Raw genomic sequence first — 13,275 nt, 5'->3', positions numbered from 1 at the left:
TATAAATATGACAAAAAATGAGTTTTAATTATATAGTATGAACACACATCTATCGATAAAGAAATTAATATGAATATGAGCGTCTGTTCTCCCAATAACATATTTTTTTGAAAAATTTTGCAAGTGTCAGAAAATACTATTTATATAATATGACGATAAAATGAATTTTTTAATATATATAGTATGACACACATCTATCGATAAAGAAATTAATATGAATATGAGCGTCTGTTCTCCTAATAACATATTTTTTTGAAAAATTTTGCAAGTGTCAGAAAATACTTTATATAAATATGACGATAAAATGAGTTTATATATATAAGTATGAACACACATCTATCGATAAAGAAATTAATATGAATATGAGCGTCTGTTCTCCTAATAACATATTTTTTTGAAAAATTTGCACAAGTGTCAGAAAATACTTCATATAAATATGACAAAAAATGAGTTTAATATATATAAGTATGAACACACATCTATCGATAAAGAAATTAATATGAATATGAGCGTCTGTTCTCCTAATAACATATTTTTTTGAAAAATTTTGCAAGTGTCAGAAAATACTTCATATAAATATGACAAAAATGAGTTTTTATATATATAAGTATGAACACACATCTATCGATAAAGAAATTAATATGAATATGAGCGTCTGTTCTCCTAAAACATATTTTTTTGAAAAATTTTGCAAGTGTCAGAAAATACTTCATATAAATATGACAAAAAATGAGTTTAATATATATAAGTATGAACCACATCTATCGATAAAGAAATTAATATGAATATGAGCGTCTGTTCTCCTAATAACATATTTTTTTGAAAAATTTTGCAAGTGTCAGAAAATACTTTATATAAATATGACATAAATGAGTTTAATATATATAAGTATGAACACACATCTATCGATAAAGAAATTAATATGAATATGAGCGTCTGTTCTCCTAATAACATATTTTTTTGAAAAATTTTGCAAGTGTCAGAAAATACTTTATATAATATGACGATAAATGAGTTTAATATATATAAGTATGAACACACATCTATCGATAAAGAAATTAATATGATATGACCGTCTGTTTTCCTAATAACATATTTTTTTGAAAAATTTTGCAAGTGTCAGAAAATACTTCATATAAATATGACAAAAATGAGTTTAAATATATATAAGTATGAACACACATCTATCGATAAAGAAATTAATATGAATATGAGCGTCTGTTCTCCTAATAACATATTTTTTTGAAAATTTTGCAAGTGTCAGAAAATACTTATATAAATATGACAAAAATGAGTTTAATATATATAAGTATGAACACACATCTATCGATAAAGAAATTAATATGAATATGAGCGTCTGTTCTCCCAATAACATATTTTTTTGAAAAATTTTGCAAGTGTCAGAAAATACTTTATATAAATATGACGAAAAATGAGTTTAATATATATAAGTATGAACACACATCTATCGATAAAGAAATTAATATGAATATGAGCGTCTGTTCTCCTAATAACATATTTTTTTGAAAAATTTTGCAAGTGTCAGAAAATACTTTATATAAATATGACGATAAAATGATTTAATATATATAAGTATGAACACACATCTATCGATAAAGAAATTAATATGAATATGAGCGTCTGTTCTCCTAATAACATATTTTTTTGAAAAATTTTGCAAGTGTCAGAAAATACTTCATATAAATATGACGAAAAAATGAGTTTAATATATATAAGTATGAACACACATCTATCGATAAAGAAATTAATATGAATATGAGCGTCTGTTCTCCTAATAACATATTTTTTTGAAAAATTTTGCAAGTGTCAGAAAATACTTTATATAAATATGACGAAAATGAGTTTAATATATATAAGTATGAACACACATCTATCGATAAAGAAATTAATATGAATATGAGCGTCTGTTCTCCTAATAACATATTTTTTTGAAAAATTTTGCAAGTGTCAGAAAATATTCATATAAATATGACAAAAAATGAGTTTAATATATATAAGTATGAACACACATCTATCGATAAAGAAATTAATATGAATATGAGCGTCTGTTCTCCTAATAACATATTTTTTTGAAAATTTTGCAAGTGTCAGAAAATACTTTATATAAATATGACAATAAAATGAGTTTAATATATATAAGTATGAACACACATCTATCGATAAAGAAATTAATATGAATATGAGCGTCTGTTCTCCTAATAACATATTTTTTTGAAAAATTTTGCAAGTGTCAGAAAATACTTTATATAAATATGACGATAAAATGAGTTTAATATATATAAGTATGAACACACATCTATCGATAAAGAAATTAATATGAATATGAGCGTCTGTTCTCCTAATAACATATTTTTTTGAAAAATTTTGCAAGTGTCAGAAAATACTTTATATAAATATGACAATAAAATGAGTTTAATATATATAAGTATGAACACACATCTATCGATAAAGAAATTAATATGAATATGAGCGTCTGTTCTCCTAATAACATTTTTTTTTGAAAAATTTTGCAAGTGTCAGAAAATACTTTATATAAATATGACGATAAAATGAGTTTAATATATATAAGTATGAACACACATCTATCGATAAAGAAATTAATATGAATATGAGCGTCTGTTCTCCTAATAACATATTTTTTTGAAAAATTTTGCAAGTGTCAGAAAATACTTCATATAAATATGACAAAAATGAGTTTAATATATATAAGTATGAACACACATCTATCGATAAAGAAATTAATATGAATATGAGCGTCTGTTCTCCTAATAACATATTTTTTTGAAAAATTTTGCAAGTGTCAGAAAATACTTTATATAAATATGACGATAAAATGAGTTTAATATATATAAGTATGAACACACATCTATCGATAAAGAAATTAATATGAATATGAGCGTCTGTTCTCCTAATAACATATTTTTTTGAAAAATTTTGCAAGTGTCAGAAAATACTTCATATAAATATGACGATAAAATGAGTTTAATATATATAAGTATGAACACACATCTATCGATAAAGAAATTAATATGAATATGAGCGTCTGTTCTCCTAATAACATATTTTTTTGAAAAATTTTGCAAGTGTCAGAAAATATTATATAAATATGACAAATAAAATGAGTTTAATATATATAAGTATGAACACACATCTATCGATAAAGAAATTAATATGAATATGAGCGTCTGTTCTCCTAATAATAATATTTTTTTGAAAAATTTTGCAAGTGTCAGAAAATACTTTATATAAATATGACAATAAAATGAGTTTAATATATATAAGTATGAACACACATCTATCGATAAAGAAATTAATATGAATATGAGCGTCTGTTCTCCTAATAACATATTTTTTTGAAAAATTTTGCAAGTGTCAGAAAATACTTTATATAAATATGACAAAATGAGTTTAATATATATAAGTATGAACACACATCTATCGATAAAGAAATTAATATGAATATGAGCGTCTGTTCTCCTAATAACATATTTTTTTTGAAAAATTTTGCAAGTGTCAGAAAATACTTTATATAAATATGACAAAAAATGAGTTTAATATATATAAGTATGAACACACATCTATCGATAAAGAAATTAATATGAATATGAGCGTCTGTTCTCCTAATAACATATTTTTTTGAAAAATTTTGCAAGTGTCAGAAAATACTTTATATAAATATGACAAAAAATGAGTTTAATATATATAAGTATGAACACACATCTATCGATAAAGAAATTAATATGAATATGAGCGTCTGTTCTCCTAATAACATATTTTTTTGAAAAATTTTGCAAGTGTCAGAAAATACTTTATATAAATATGACATAAAATGAGTTTAATATATATATAAGTATGAACACACATCTATCGATAAAGAAATTAATATGAATATGAGCGTCTGTTCTCCTAATAACATATTTTTTTGAAAAATTTTGCAAGTGTCAGAAAATACTTTATATAAATATGACGATAAAATGAGTTTAATATATATAAGTATGAACACACATCTATCGATAAAGAAATTAATATGAATATGACCGTCTGTTCTCCTAATAACATATTTTTTTGAAAAATTTTGCAAGTGTCAGAAAATACTTTTATATATTTTTGTAAAATTTTACAAATGTGAGAAAAGGCTTATAACGACAGTAGAGTTAACAGCCATATTAGAACATTCGCTCATAGAACTTTGGGGGGTGAAGAATAGTTAGGGAATGGACGCGAGAGTTGATAAAAATAGATGAAAAATGAATCGTTGAAATAGTTGGGAATATTTTGTTTATATTGTAGAATTTAAAAAATAGTATTTGTCCGCAAATTTATCGCTTCTCGGCCGAATGGCTAAGATCAAAGTGTAGTATCTGTTCTTATCAGCTTAATTAGACGGCTTCTCTGATTAGGAAATAAGAAAAAGGCTATATTTTGTTTTTTGGTCATTTTGTGCCGAGGTCGTCGGAAGCGGAGCCCCCCGGAGCCCTAGGTGAGACCGAGCGAAACAGGACCAGAGCGGGACGAGGACTGGAGCGAGACTGGAGCGGGACTGATGCGGGACAAGGACTGGAGCGGAGCGGGACTAAGGTACAGGTTAGTGGTAGGATTAGGTGGGGGCCCCCCTGTCGAGACTCTTCGTGGAGTCTGGGAGTGACTGCTCTTTTCAGAGCGGCGCCCCCTTGATTCTACGAATTGAGTGTTAGACTTGGTGGCTTGTACGGTTTTGCCTTGGCATTTCCGTCCCAGCGGTATAGGCACGAGGTGTGTGCCCCCTTGCAAAAGGTAGGGTGATCCTGCGCTTATTAGTGCGGTGATCCCCGGAGCCCTATGCGACGGGGGGCTCCCCTCAAAAACCTATCTGGGCTGAGTTGTGGCACGGTTGTCTCGGACGTGGCACTCTTCGCATGAGCGATCCCAAATCTTTTGATTTGGTTGATCCTCGTGTTGCGAATTGAGGACCCCCGGAGCACCCACTGCGCGCCCCCTTGGACCAAGGAAATTCGAACTACGCAAATTAGTTCGGGGCGAAATCTGTCATAGGGCGATCTCACACTTGAGTGATTGAATCCCCTATATAGACGATTTCTATAAGAGTCTTGAAGAAGGCCCCCTTGATTGATTCGTAGTCGAACACTGAAGACTCCTGAAACTTCCTGTGCGCTCCCTTATATTAAGGGTTGTTCGGAGTTCTTCAGGTGCGCCCCCTTGATCTAAAGGAATACTGTTTTAGTGTCCATACATAACCGATGACGTGTGGGTGATCTCGTTTGTACGATTGACTCCCCGCATCGCTACGCAGATTTGCGTACGCTCACCTAGCGATCGGACAAGTTAGCACTTCAGTAGCCAGTAGCAAAGCCCTCTAGGTTTAAGATTACTAACCAACTGTATTCTAGCCATGGAGTCGGAAACAAGCTCCGCAATCCCAGTAGAGGTCGAGAATAGGAACAATTTAGTGTTCATAGACGTTCCCCTGACAGTAAGATTTCATTGCGAGGCGTGCCAAGGAGCACCAAAACATTTCAGTAGCCATAATGGGCTACTTAGGCACCACAGAAATACGCATAACAGAAATGCATCCTTAAAATTCCGTTGCCGATGCTGTAAGGAAGAATTTTACACGTTGAAGCAAGCAACAAGGCATGTGTCAAGAAACAATACATGCCGAAACGAGACGGAAGGAATTGTAGAAAACGACGCCGCGTCCTATGTCGCTCAACGCGTTCGGCGAACGCGTTCCAATTCAAGCGATAGCGAGATAACGAATAATGACACATCAGCTTCACGACCAACAAATGTCCTGCCCACAATTCCAGAAGGAATACCGGCAGGAGCTAGTCTGAATAGTGTAGAGTTTGCTGAAGAAAGGCAAGAGGAAAGACCTTTAACCATATTACAGGTGGAGATGGCAGCTGCACTTAACAAAGTAAACGACCCAGAGCAATTTGAGTCTCTGTTAGACGCCTTATACACCAGACTGACCTCTAAGAACGATGAACAGCCGGCAATTTTAGAACAACCAAGACCGCGGAGTCAATATGAAAGGCGTCGCAGAAATAGGACCAACGAGTTCGATCCGGCGGTAGCAGCCAGATTACAAAAATTGTACCGCCGGAATAGGAAACGAGCCTACAGACAAGTGACAGAAGAGAATTCCAATGGCCGCTGCGTAATAAATACTGAACAACTGTTTCAACATTTTCTGGCTACGTACGGAGAAACGGGACACGTAACTACTGACATTCCAGAGGTGGTTCCAACACTAGAAGCCGCTACATGTGATAACCCGCTGATTTCCAGATTCACGCCGGATGAGATATGGAAAAGACTGAACAGGTGCAAGGATACCGCGCCAGGTCCTGACGGCATCCGGTACAACGTGTGGAAAAAGATAGACCCGGGAAGTTATATTGCTGCTGCCGTGTTCAACACAGCACGAAGATTAGACTACACTCCCCGGAATTGGAACCAGTCAGAGACGGTATTAATACCAAAGAAAGGCGACCCAATGGACATATCAAATTGGAGGCCGATTGCGCTCTCCAATACACTTGGGAAACTATATGCGTCAACGATCGCAGGTAGATTGGCGCAATGGGCCATCGAAAACAATCGCATATCGCCTTCCCAGAAAGGATTTATGCCATTCGAAGGATGCAGCGAGCATAATTTTCTTCTACAAACTATTGTACAGGATGCCCGTCGAAGGAAAACAGAAGCATGCGTGGCGTGGCTGGATCTCAGAAATGCATTCGGATCTGTGCCACACTCGACTCTGTTCAAAGCTTTGCAATGGACGGGTCTCGGAACAGAATCCATTGCTATTATCAAACGGGTATATCAAGAATGTACTACCAAGATCAAATCTAGCAATGGCATGACTGAGGAGATACCGATACGAGCAGGAGTGAAACAAGGATGCCCGCTATCTCCAATTATTTTCAACCTGGCACTGGAACCATTACTTCGCACACTAAAGGAATCAGAGGAAACATATAAAGTGGGAAGCCAGAAAGTAAATGTTTTGGCATACGCCGATGACATAGTTCTAGTGGCAACATCAGAAAGCGGCCTACAAAAGCTGTTAGATCTAACGCTGGAAATTTCAGATTGGGCAGGACTAAAATTCAATCCAAATAAGTGCGCCACTCTACATGTGGATGGCAAAAATCACGCGGCCTCGCCTACCAAGTTTCGGTTAGGCAGCAATGAATTAAAATCCCTGACCAGCGAAGAAAGCTACGAATATTTGGGCGTCCCCACGGGATTCCAGACATTTAGATCGGCGGAAGATGTCATTGAAAATATGATGAAACATTTGGACAGAATCGACAAGGCACCATTAGCACCATGGCAAAAATTTGACGCAGTTAATACCTTTATCGTGCCGCAGATTGAATTCCACCTGCGCAACGGAAGTGTGGCAAAGAAAGCGCTAAATAGCTATGATAAAAAAGTCAAGAAATGCGCCAAAAAATGGGCTAATCTCCCTCAGAGAGCAAGTGCGGAGATACTGTACATTCCGTACAAGGAAGGAGGCTTTAACATGTTGCCCACAAGCGTGCTTGCCGACATTGCACAGATAGTCCACGCCACAAGAATTATGACATCGAGGGATGAAGCACTAGCAAAGTCAAGCTTGGACGCACTGAAAGAAGTTGTACGAAAAAGAACCGGAACAGAACCGACAACACAACTGATGACGGAATACTTAAATTCCTCATTTGAAGGCGTACTAGGCAAACCGGCGAACGATATCACGTCTGTGTGGTCAAGAGTAAGGGCGGCTGTACGCCGACTAAAAATGAAAATAAATGTCCGGCTAGAACTCGAAGCACTGTATGTGGACGATGAGAAGGTTGAAAGAAAGAATGCCGAAATGAAACTCAGAACTGCGGCGAGAAAATTCTACCTGAAGCAGCTACTGGCTAAGCCCGACCAAGGGAAAGCATTTGATATTATTTCAGCGTATAACTCATCGAACCACTTCATGCGGGATGGAAAGTTTACGCGATTTGCAGAGTGGAGGTTCGTACACAGAGCGAGGCTGAATGTCGTGCCCCTCAATGGTTGCAGAAGACATGGGCAAGGCGATAAAAAGTGTCGCAGATGCGGAGATTCCAACGAGACCTTACCTCATGTACTAAATCACTGCCGCCCCCACTTCACTACAATGACGAAGCGGCATGATGCGATTGTGAACCGGCTCGTTAAAGCTGCCAAGAAGCCCGACGATGGTATTATATACCAAAACCAGCAGATACCTGGATACTCTGGACTCGAAAGGCCTGATATTGTGATAGTTGACGAAGGCAAAAAAGAAGTCAAAATCGTCGACGTCACGGTGGCCTTCGAAAATAAGAAGGCAGCATTTGAGAAGGCACGAGCTGAGAAAATCCGAAAATACTCAGCACTGGCAGAATACTTCAAAAAGAAAGAATATAAAACGGAACTGAATGCTTTCGTGCTTGGGTCCCTCGGAGGATACTCCCCAGAGAATGTGGGAACATTGATATCACTAGGAATAGGGAAGAAATACTGTGTACTAATGAAAAAGCTAATGGTTAGCGACACGATCAGATGGTCCCGAGATATTTACATCGAACACATAACGGGCCACAGACAGTACACAAGCTAAATATTTATGTCCGCCCTCCACAGGAATAACAGCTATTAAAATAGCACCACTTAATAAAATCATTGATATAATTGGCATGTTACTAATTATATTAACTTGCATTTCATAACTTGCATGTATACTAACTTAAGCTCACTTAGTTTACTATTACTAATAAGTACTAACTTTGCATGTTATAAACTTATTAAGTTGAATGATAACTCTTAAACTAACCTTAATCCTTTAGATCTATATGTATACTAACCCTAAGCTTAAGTAGTTTACTGATTACAATTACTAGATAATAACTAATTATTTTGCATGCTATTCTAACAACATAATATTAAGTTGCACGATAACTTTCACTTATCTAACCTTAATATGTATTAATTGGCATGTATACTAATATTAATCTTAACCTCTTATATATTATTGGTGTTGGTGCTTAAGTATCGAATATTAACCTCTAGAAATAATTGAAGTTGCATGTTGCTATGAATAATGGCTTGCGCATGAAATTATGCAACCAGTACTGAAATATGTATAAATAACCTAAATGTTCCAGTTATTTCAACTGAACATATCTAATTTTTTACCTTCCATTCCAGACATGGCATGGACTCGGATCGCGTCGCTGGCGGTTTCATGATCTACGTTTACTATATTTTTCTCATATTTCAGCTTAAATACGCGTTGCCCATGTTCAAAGTCACTCAGAAATTGAGTGGTAATGTTCATGATTATGCAACGGACAATAAAGCGTTTAGAGGTGAAATTCTTTATGGTTAAGACTAAAGTATTCACTAAAAAACTACAAAATCTGTTCTTATCAGCTTAATATCTGATAGTATCTGCATAGCAGATCCAGTATATTAAACTGATTTTTGGAAATTGGCGGAATGTCAGGGGCTTGCTCCGCTTCCGCCGCGGGTTGGCCCGGTATTGCAGTACCGCCGGGATCGGCCCATAAAAAACCATCATATAATAATAAATTTAAAAATGTGCATATATTGCATATTAAATATATATATATATATATATAAATATATATAAATATATTGATATGTAATATCGATAATTGATTTCAAATTAACTATATAAATTAATTATATAAAAACTATAGAATTAATAATAAAATAAAAAAATATATAAAGCTATACAAATCTAAAACATATATTTTTTGAAAAATTTTGCAAGTGTCAGAAAATACTTTATATAAATATGACGAAAATGAGTTTAATATATATAAGTATGAACACACATCTATCGATAAAGAAATTAATATGAATATGAGCGTCTGTTCTCCTAATAACATATTTTTTTGAAAAATTTTGCAAGTGTCAGAAAATACTTTATATAAATATGACAATAAAATGAGTTTAATATATATAAGTATGAACACACATCTATCGATAAAGAAATTAATATGAATATGAGCGTCTGTTCTCCTAATAACATATTTTTTTGAAAAATTTTGCAAGTGTCAGAAAATACTTTATATAAATATGACGATAAAATGAGTTTAATATATATAAGTATGAACACACATCTATCGATAAAGAAATTAATATGAATATGAGCGTCTGTTCTCCTAATAACATATTTTTTTGAAAAATTTTGCAAGTGTCAGAAAATACTTTATATAAATATGACGATAAAATGAGTTTAATATATATAAGTATGAACACACATCTATCGATAAAGAAATTAATATGAATATGAGCGTCTGTTCTCCTAATAACATATTTTTTTGAAAAATTTTGCAAGTGTCAGAAAATACTTTATATAAATATGACAATAAAATGAGTTTAATATATATAAGTATGAACACACATCTATCGATAAAGAAATTAATATGAATATGAGCGTTTGTTCTCCTAATAACATATTTTTTTGAAAAATTTTGCAAGTGTCAGAAAATACTTTATATAAATATGACGATAAAATGAGTTTAATATATATAAGTATGAACACACATCTATCGATAAAGAAATTAATATGAATATGAGCGTCTGTTCTCCTAATAACATATTTTTTTGAAAAATTTTGCAAGTGTCAGAAAATACTTCATATAAATATGACAAAAAATGAGTTTAATATATATAAGTATGAACACACATCTATCGATAAAGAAATTAATATGAATATGAGCGTCTGTTCTCCTAATAACATATTTTTTTGAAAAATTTTGCAAGTGTCAGAAAATACTTTATATAAATATGACGATAAAATGAGTTTAATATATATAAGTATGAACACACATCTATCGATAAAGAAATTAATATGAATATGAGCGTCTGTTCTCCTAATAACATATTTTTTTGAAAAATTTTGCAAGTGTCAGAAAATACTTTATATAAATATGACGAAAATGAGTTTAATATATATAAGTATGAACACACATCTATCGATAAAGAAATTAATATGAATATGAGCGTCTGTTCTCCTAATAACATATTTTTTTGAAAAATTTTGCAAGTGTCAGAAAATACTTTATATAAATATGACGATAAAATGAGTTTAATATATATAAGTATGAACACACATCTATCGATAAAGAAATTAATATGAATATGAGCGTCTGTTCTCCTAATAACATATTTTTTTGAAAAATTTTGCAAGTGTCAGAAAATACTTCATATAAATATGACAAAAAATGAGTTTAATATATATAAGTATGAACACACATCTATCGATAAAGAAATTAATATGAATATGAGCGTCTGTTCTCCTAATAACATATTTTTTTGAAAAATTTTGCAAGTGTCAGAAAATACTTTATATAAATATGACGATAAAATGAGTTTAATATATATAAGTATGAACACACATCTATCGATAAAGAAATTAATATGAATATGAGCGTCTGTTCTCCTAATAACATATTTTTTTGAAAAATTTTGCAAGTGTCAGAAAATACTTCATATAAATATGACAAAAAATGAGTTTAATATATATAAGTATGAACACACATCTATCGATAAAGAAATTAATATGAATATGAGCGTCTGTTCTCCTAATAACATATTTTTTTTGAAAAATTTTGCAAGTGTCAGAAAATACTTTATATAAATATGACGATAAAATGAGTTTAATATATATAAGTATGAACACACATCTATCGATAAAGAAATTAATATGAATATGAGCGTCTGTTCTCCTAATAACATATTTTTTTGAAAAATTTTGCAAGTGTCAGAAAATACTTATATAAATATGACGAAAAATGAGTTTAATATATATAAGTATGAACACACATCTATCGATAAAGAAATTAATATGAATATGAGCGTCTGTTCTCCTAATAACATTTTTTTGAAAAATTTTGCAAGTGTCAGAAAATACTTTATATAAATATTTTTGTAAAATTTTACAAATGTGAGAAAAGGCTTATAACGACAGTAGAGTTAACAGCCATATTAGAACATTCGCTCATAGAACTTTGGGGGGTGAAGAATAGTTAGGGAATGGACGCGAGAGTTGATAAAAATAGATGAAAAATGAATCGTTGAAATAGTTGGGAATATTTTGTTTATATTGTAGAATTTAAAAAATAGTATTTGTCCGCAAATTTATCGATCGGCAATCGGATCAATTGATCGGATTTGATCAAGATCGTTCGATTCTAAGTATCGGTCTAATATTGCGTCTTTTCTAAACAAAGCGCAAATTTGTCAGGGGCTTGCTCCGCTTCCGACACAAAATTATAAGGTGAACGTGCCTTTTGCTACTTTCTTTCCAAATTCTGGATCGGAATTGGTAATGGATTGAAAGTAGCACATTAGAAAGTGTTATTCAAAATTTTCTAAAGTACAGTGTTTTATATTTTAATAAATTCAGTGGACATCAAATAAAATCACTAGAATTCCCGGGCGGGAGCCTAGGAAAATGTCGCAAGACATGGATGTCTTGACGAGCACCGTCCTCAAAAATAAGTACCAGGCGTTATCGGACCGCAGTGAAATGGACACGGATCGAGAGATAGACGAGTACCGGGTAGTGAAACGCAAGAAGCGACTAAGGCAAAACAACGTTGAAAATGCGACAGGAAACCAGAACGCAACTACTCAGAAGCCATCTACATCGAAAACAGAGCAACTAGGAGCCAAGAACACCACCGCACCGCAGTCAAGGATACCACCTATCATCGTCAAAGGCCAGCTAGACTTGAAAGTGATCAAATATATCAAAGATACGACGAAAATAATATTCAGGACCCAATATTTAAAGCCACAATTGCACAAAATATATGCCGATACGATTGCAGAACATGAAAAACTGAAAACCATACTAAGGGATTGTGATTTCCAATTTTACACCTATACTATGCAGCACGACATCCCTAAGAAAATCACTATCACTGGCCTAAATCCAGACATGACTGAAACGGTGGTTCTAGAAGAGCTGAAAGCCAAGGGCATTAAGGTAAAGCAGGTGGTCCAAATTAAGAAGAAGGAATCGGACGGCAGTCAGCGCAAACTCCCTATATATATTGTCCTTCTAGATAAGGAACAAGAGATGGCCAAACTGAAGGAAATAAACAATATAGAAGGGCATATATTCAAATGGGAGAGTTACAGGCCACTAAATAAGACTATACAGTGCCACAAGTGCCTGAACTTCGGCCATACCTCGTATACGTGCGA

At 33.1% G+C, this 13,275-nt stretch overlaps 1 non-coding gene and 1 pseudogene across 1 annotated transcript; both read left to right on the top strand.

Moving 5' to 3' along the window:
- The first annotated feature begins 4,342 nt into the window (after window positions 1–4,342).
- Window positions 4,343–4,463, top strand: LOC113380650 (annotated as a pseudogene).
- A 4,939-nt stretch (window positions 4,464–9,402) lies between these two features.
- On the top strand, window positions 9,403–9,602 carry LOC113380648. The gene has a single exon (XR_003367462.1). It is a non-coding gene; the product is annotated as a U2 spliceosomal RNA (small nuclear RNA).
- The last annotated feature ends 3,673 nt before the right edge of the window (window positions 9,603–13,275 follow it).

The sequence above is a fragment of the Ctenocephalides felis genome, unplaced genomic scaffold (assembly GCF_003426905.1).
Source record: "Ctenocephalides felis isolate EL2017-DRISC unplaced genomic scaffold, ASM342690v1 CF-g0.4_SCAFFOLD_02288, whole genome shotgun sequence".
In the NCBI taxonomy this organism is placed as follows: domain Eukaryota; kingdom Metazoa; phylum Arthropoda; class Insecta; order Siphonaptera; family Pulicidae; genus Ctenocephalides; species Ctenocephalides felis.
Note: the sequence above shows the minus strand (reverse complement) of the source record. Positions and strands in the feature narration are given on the sequence as shown.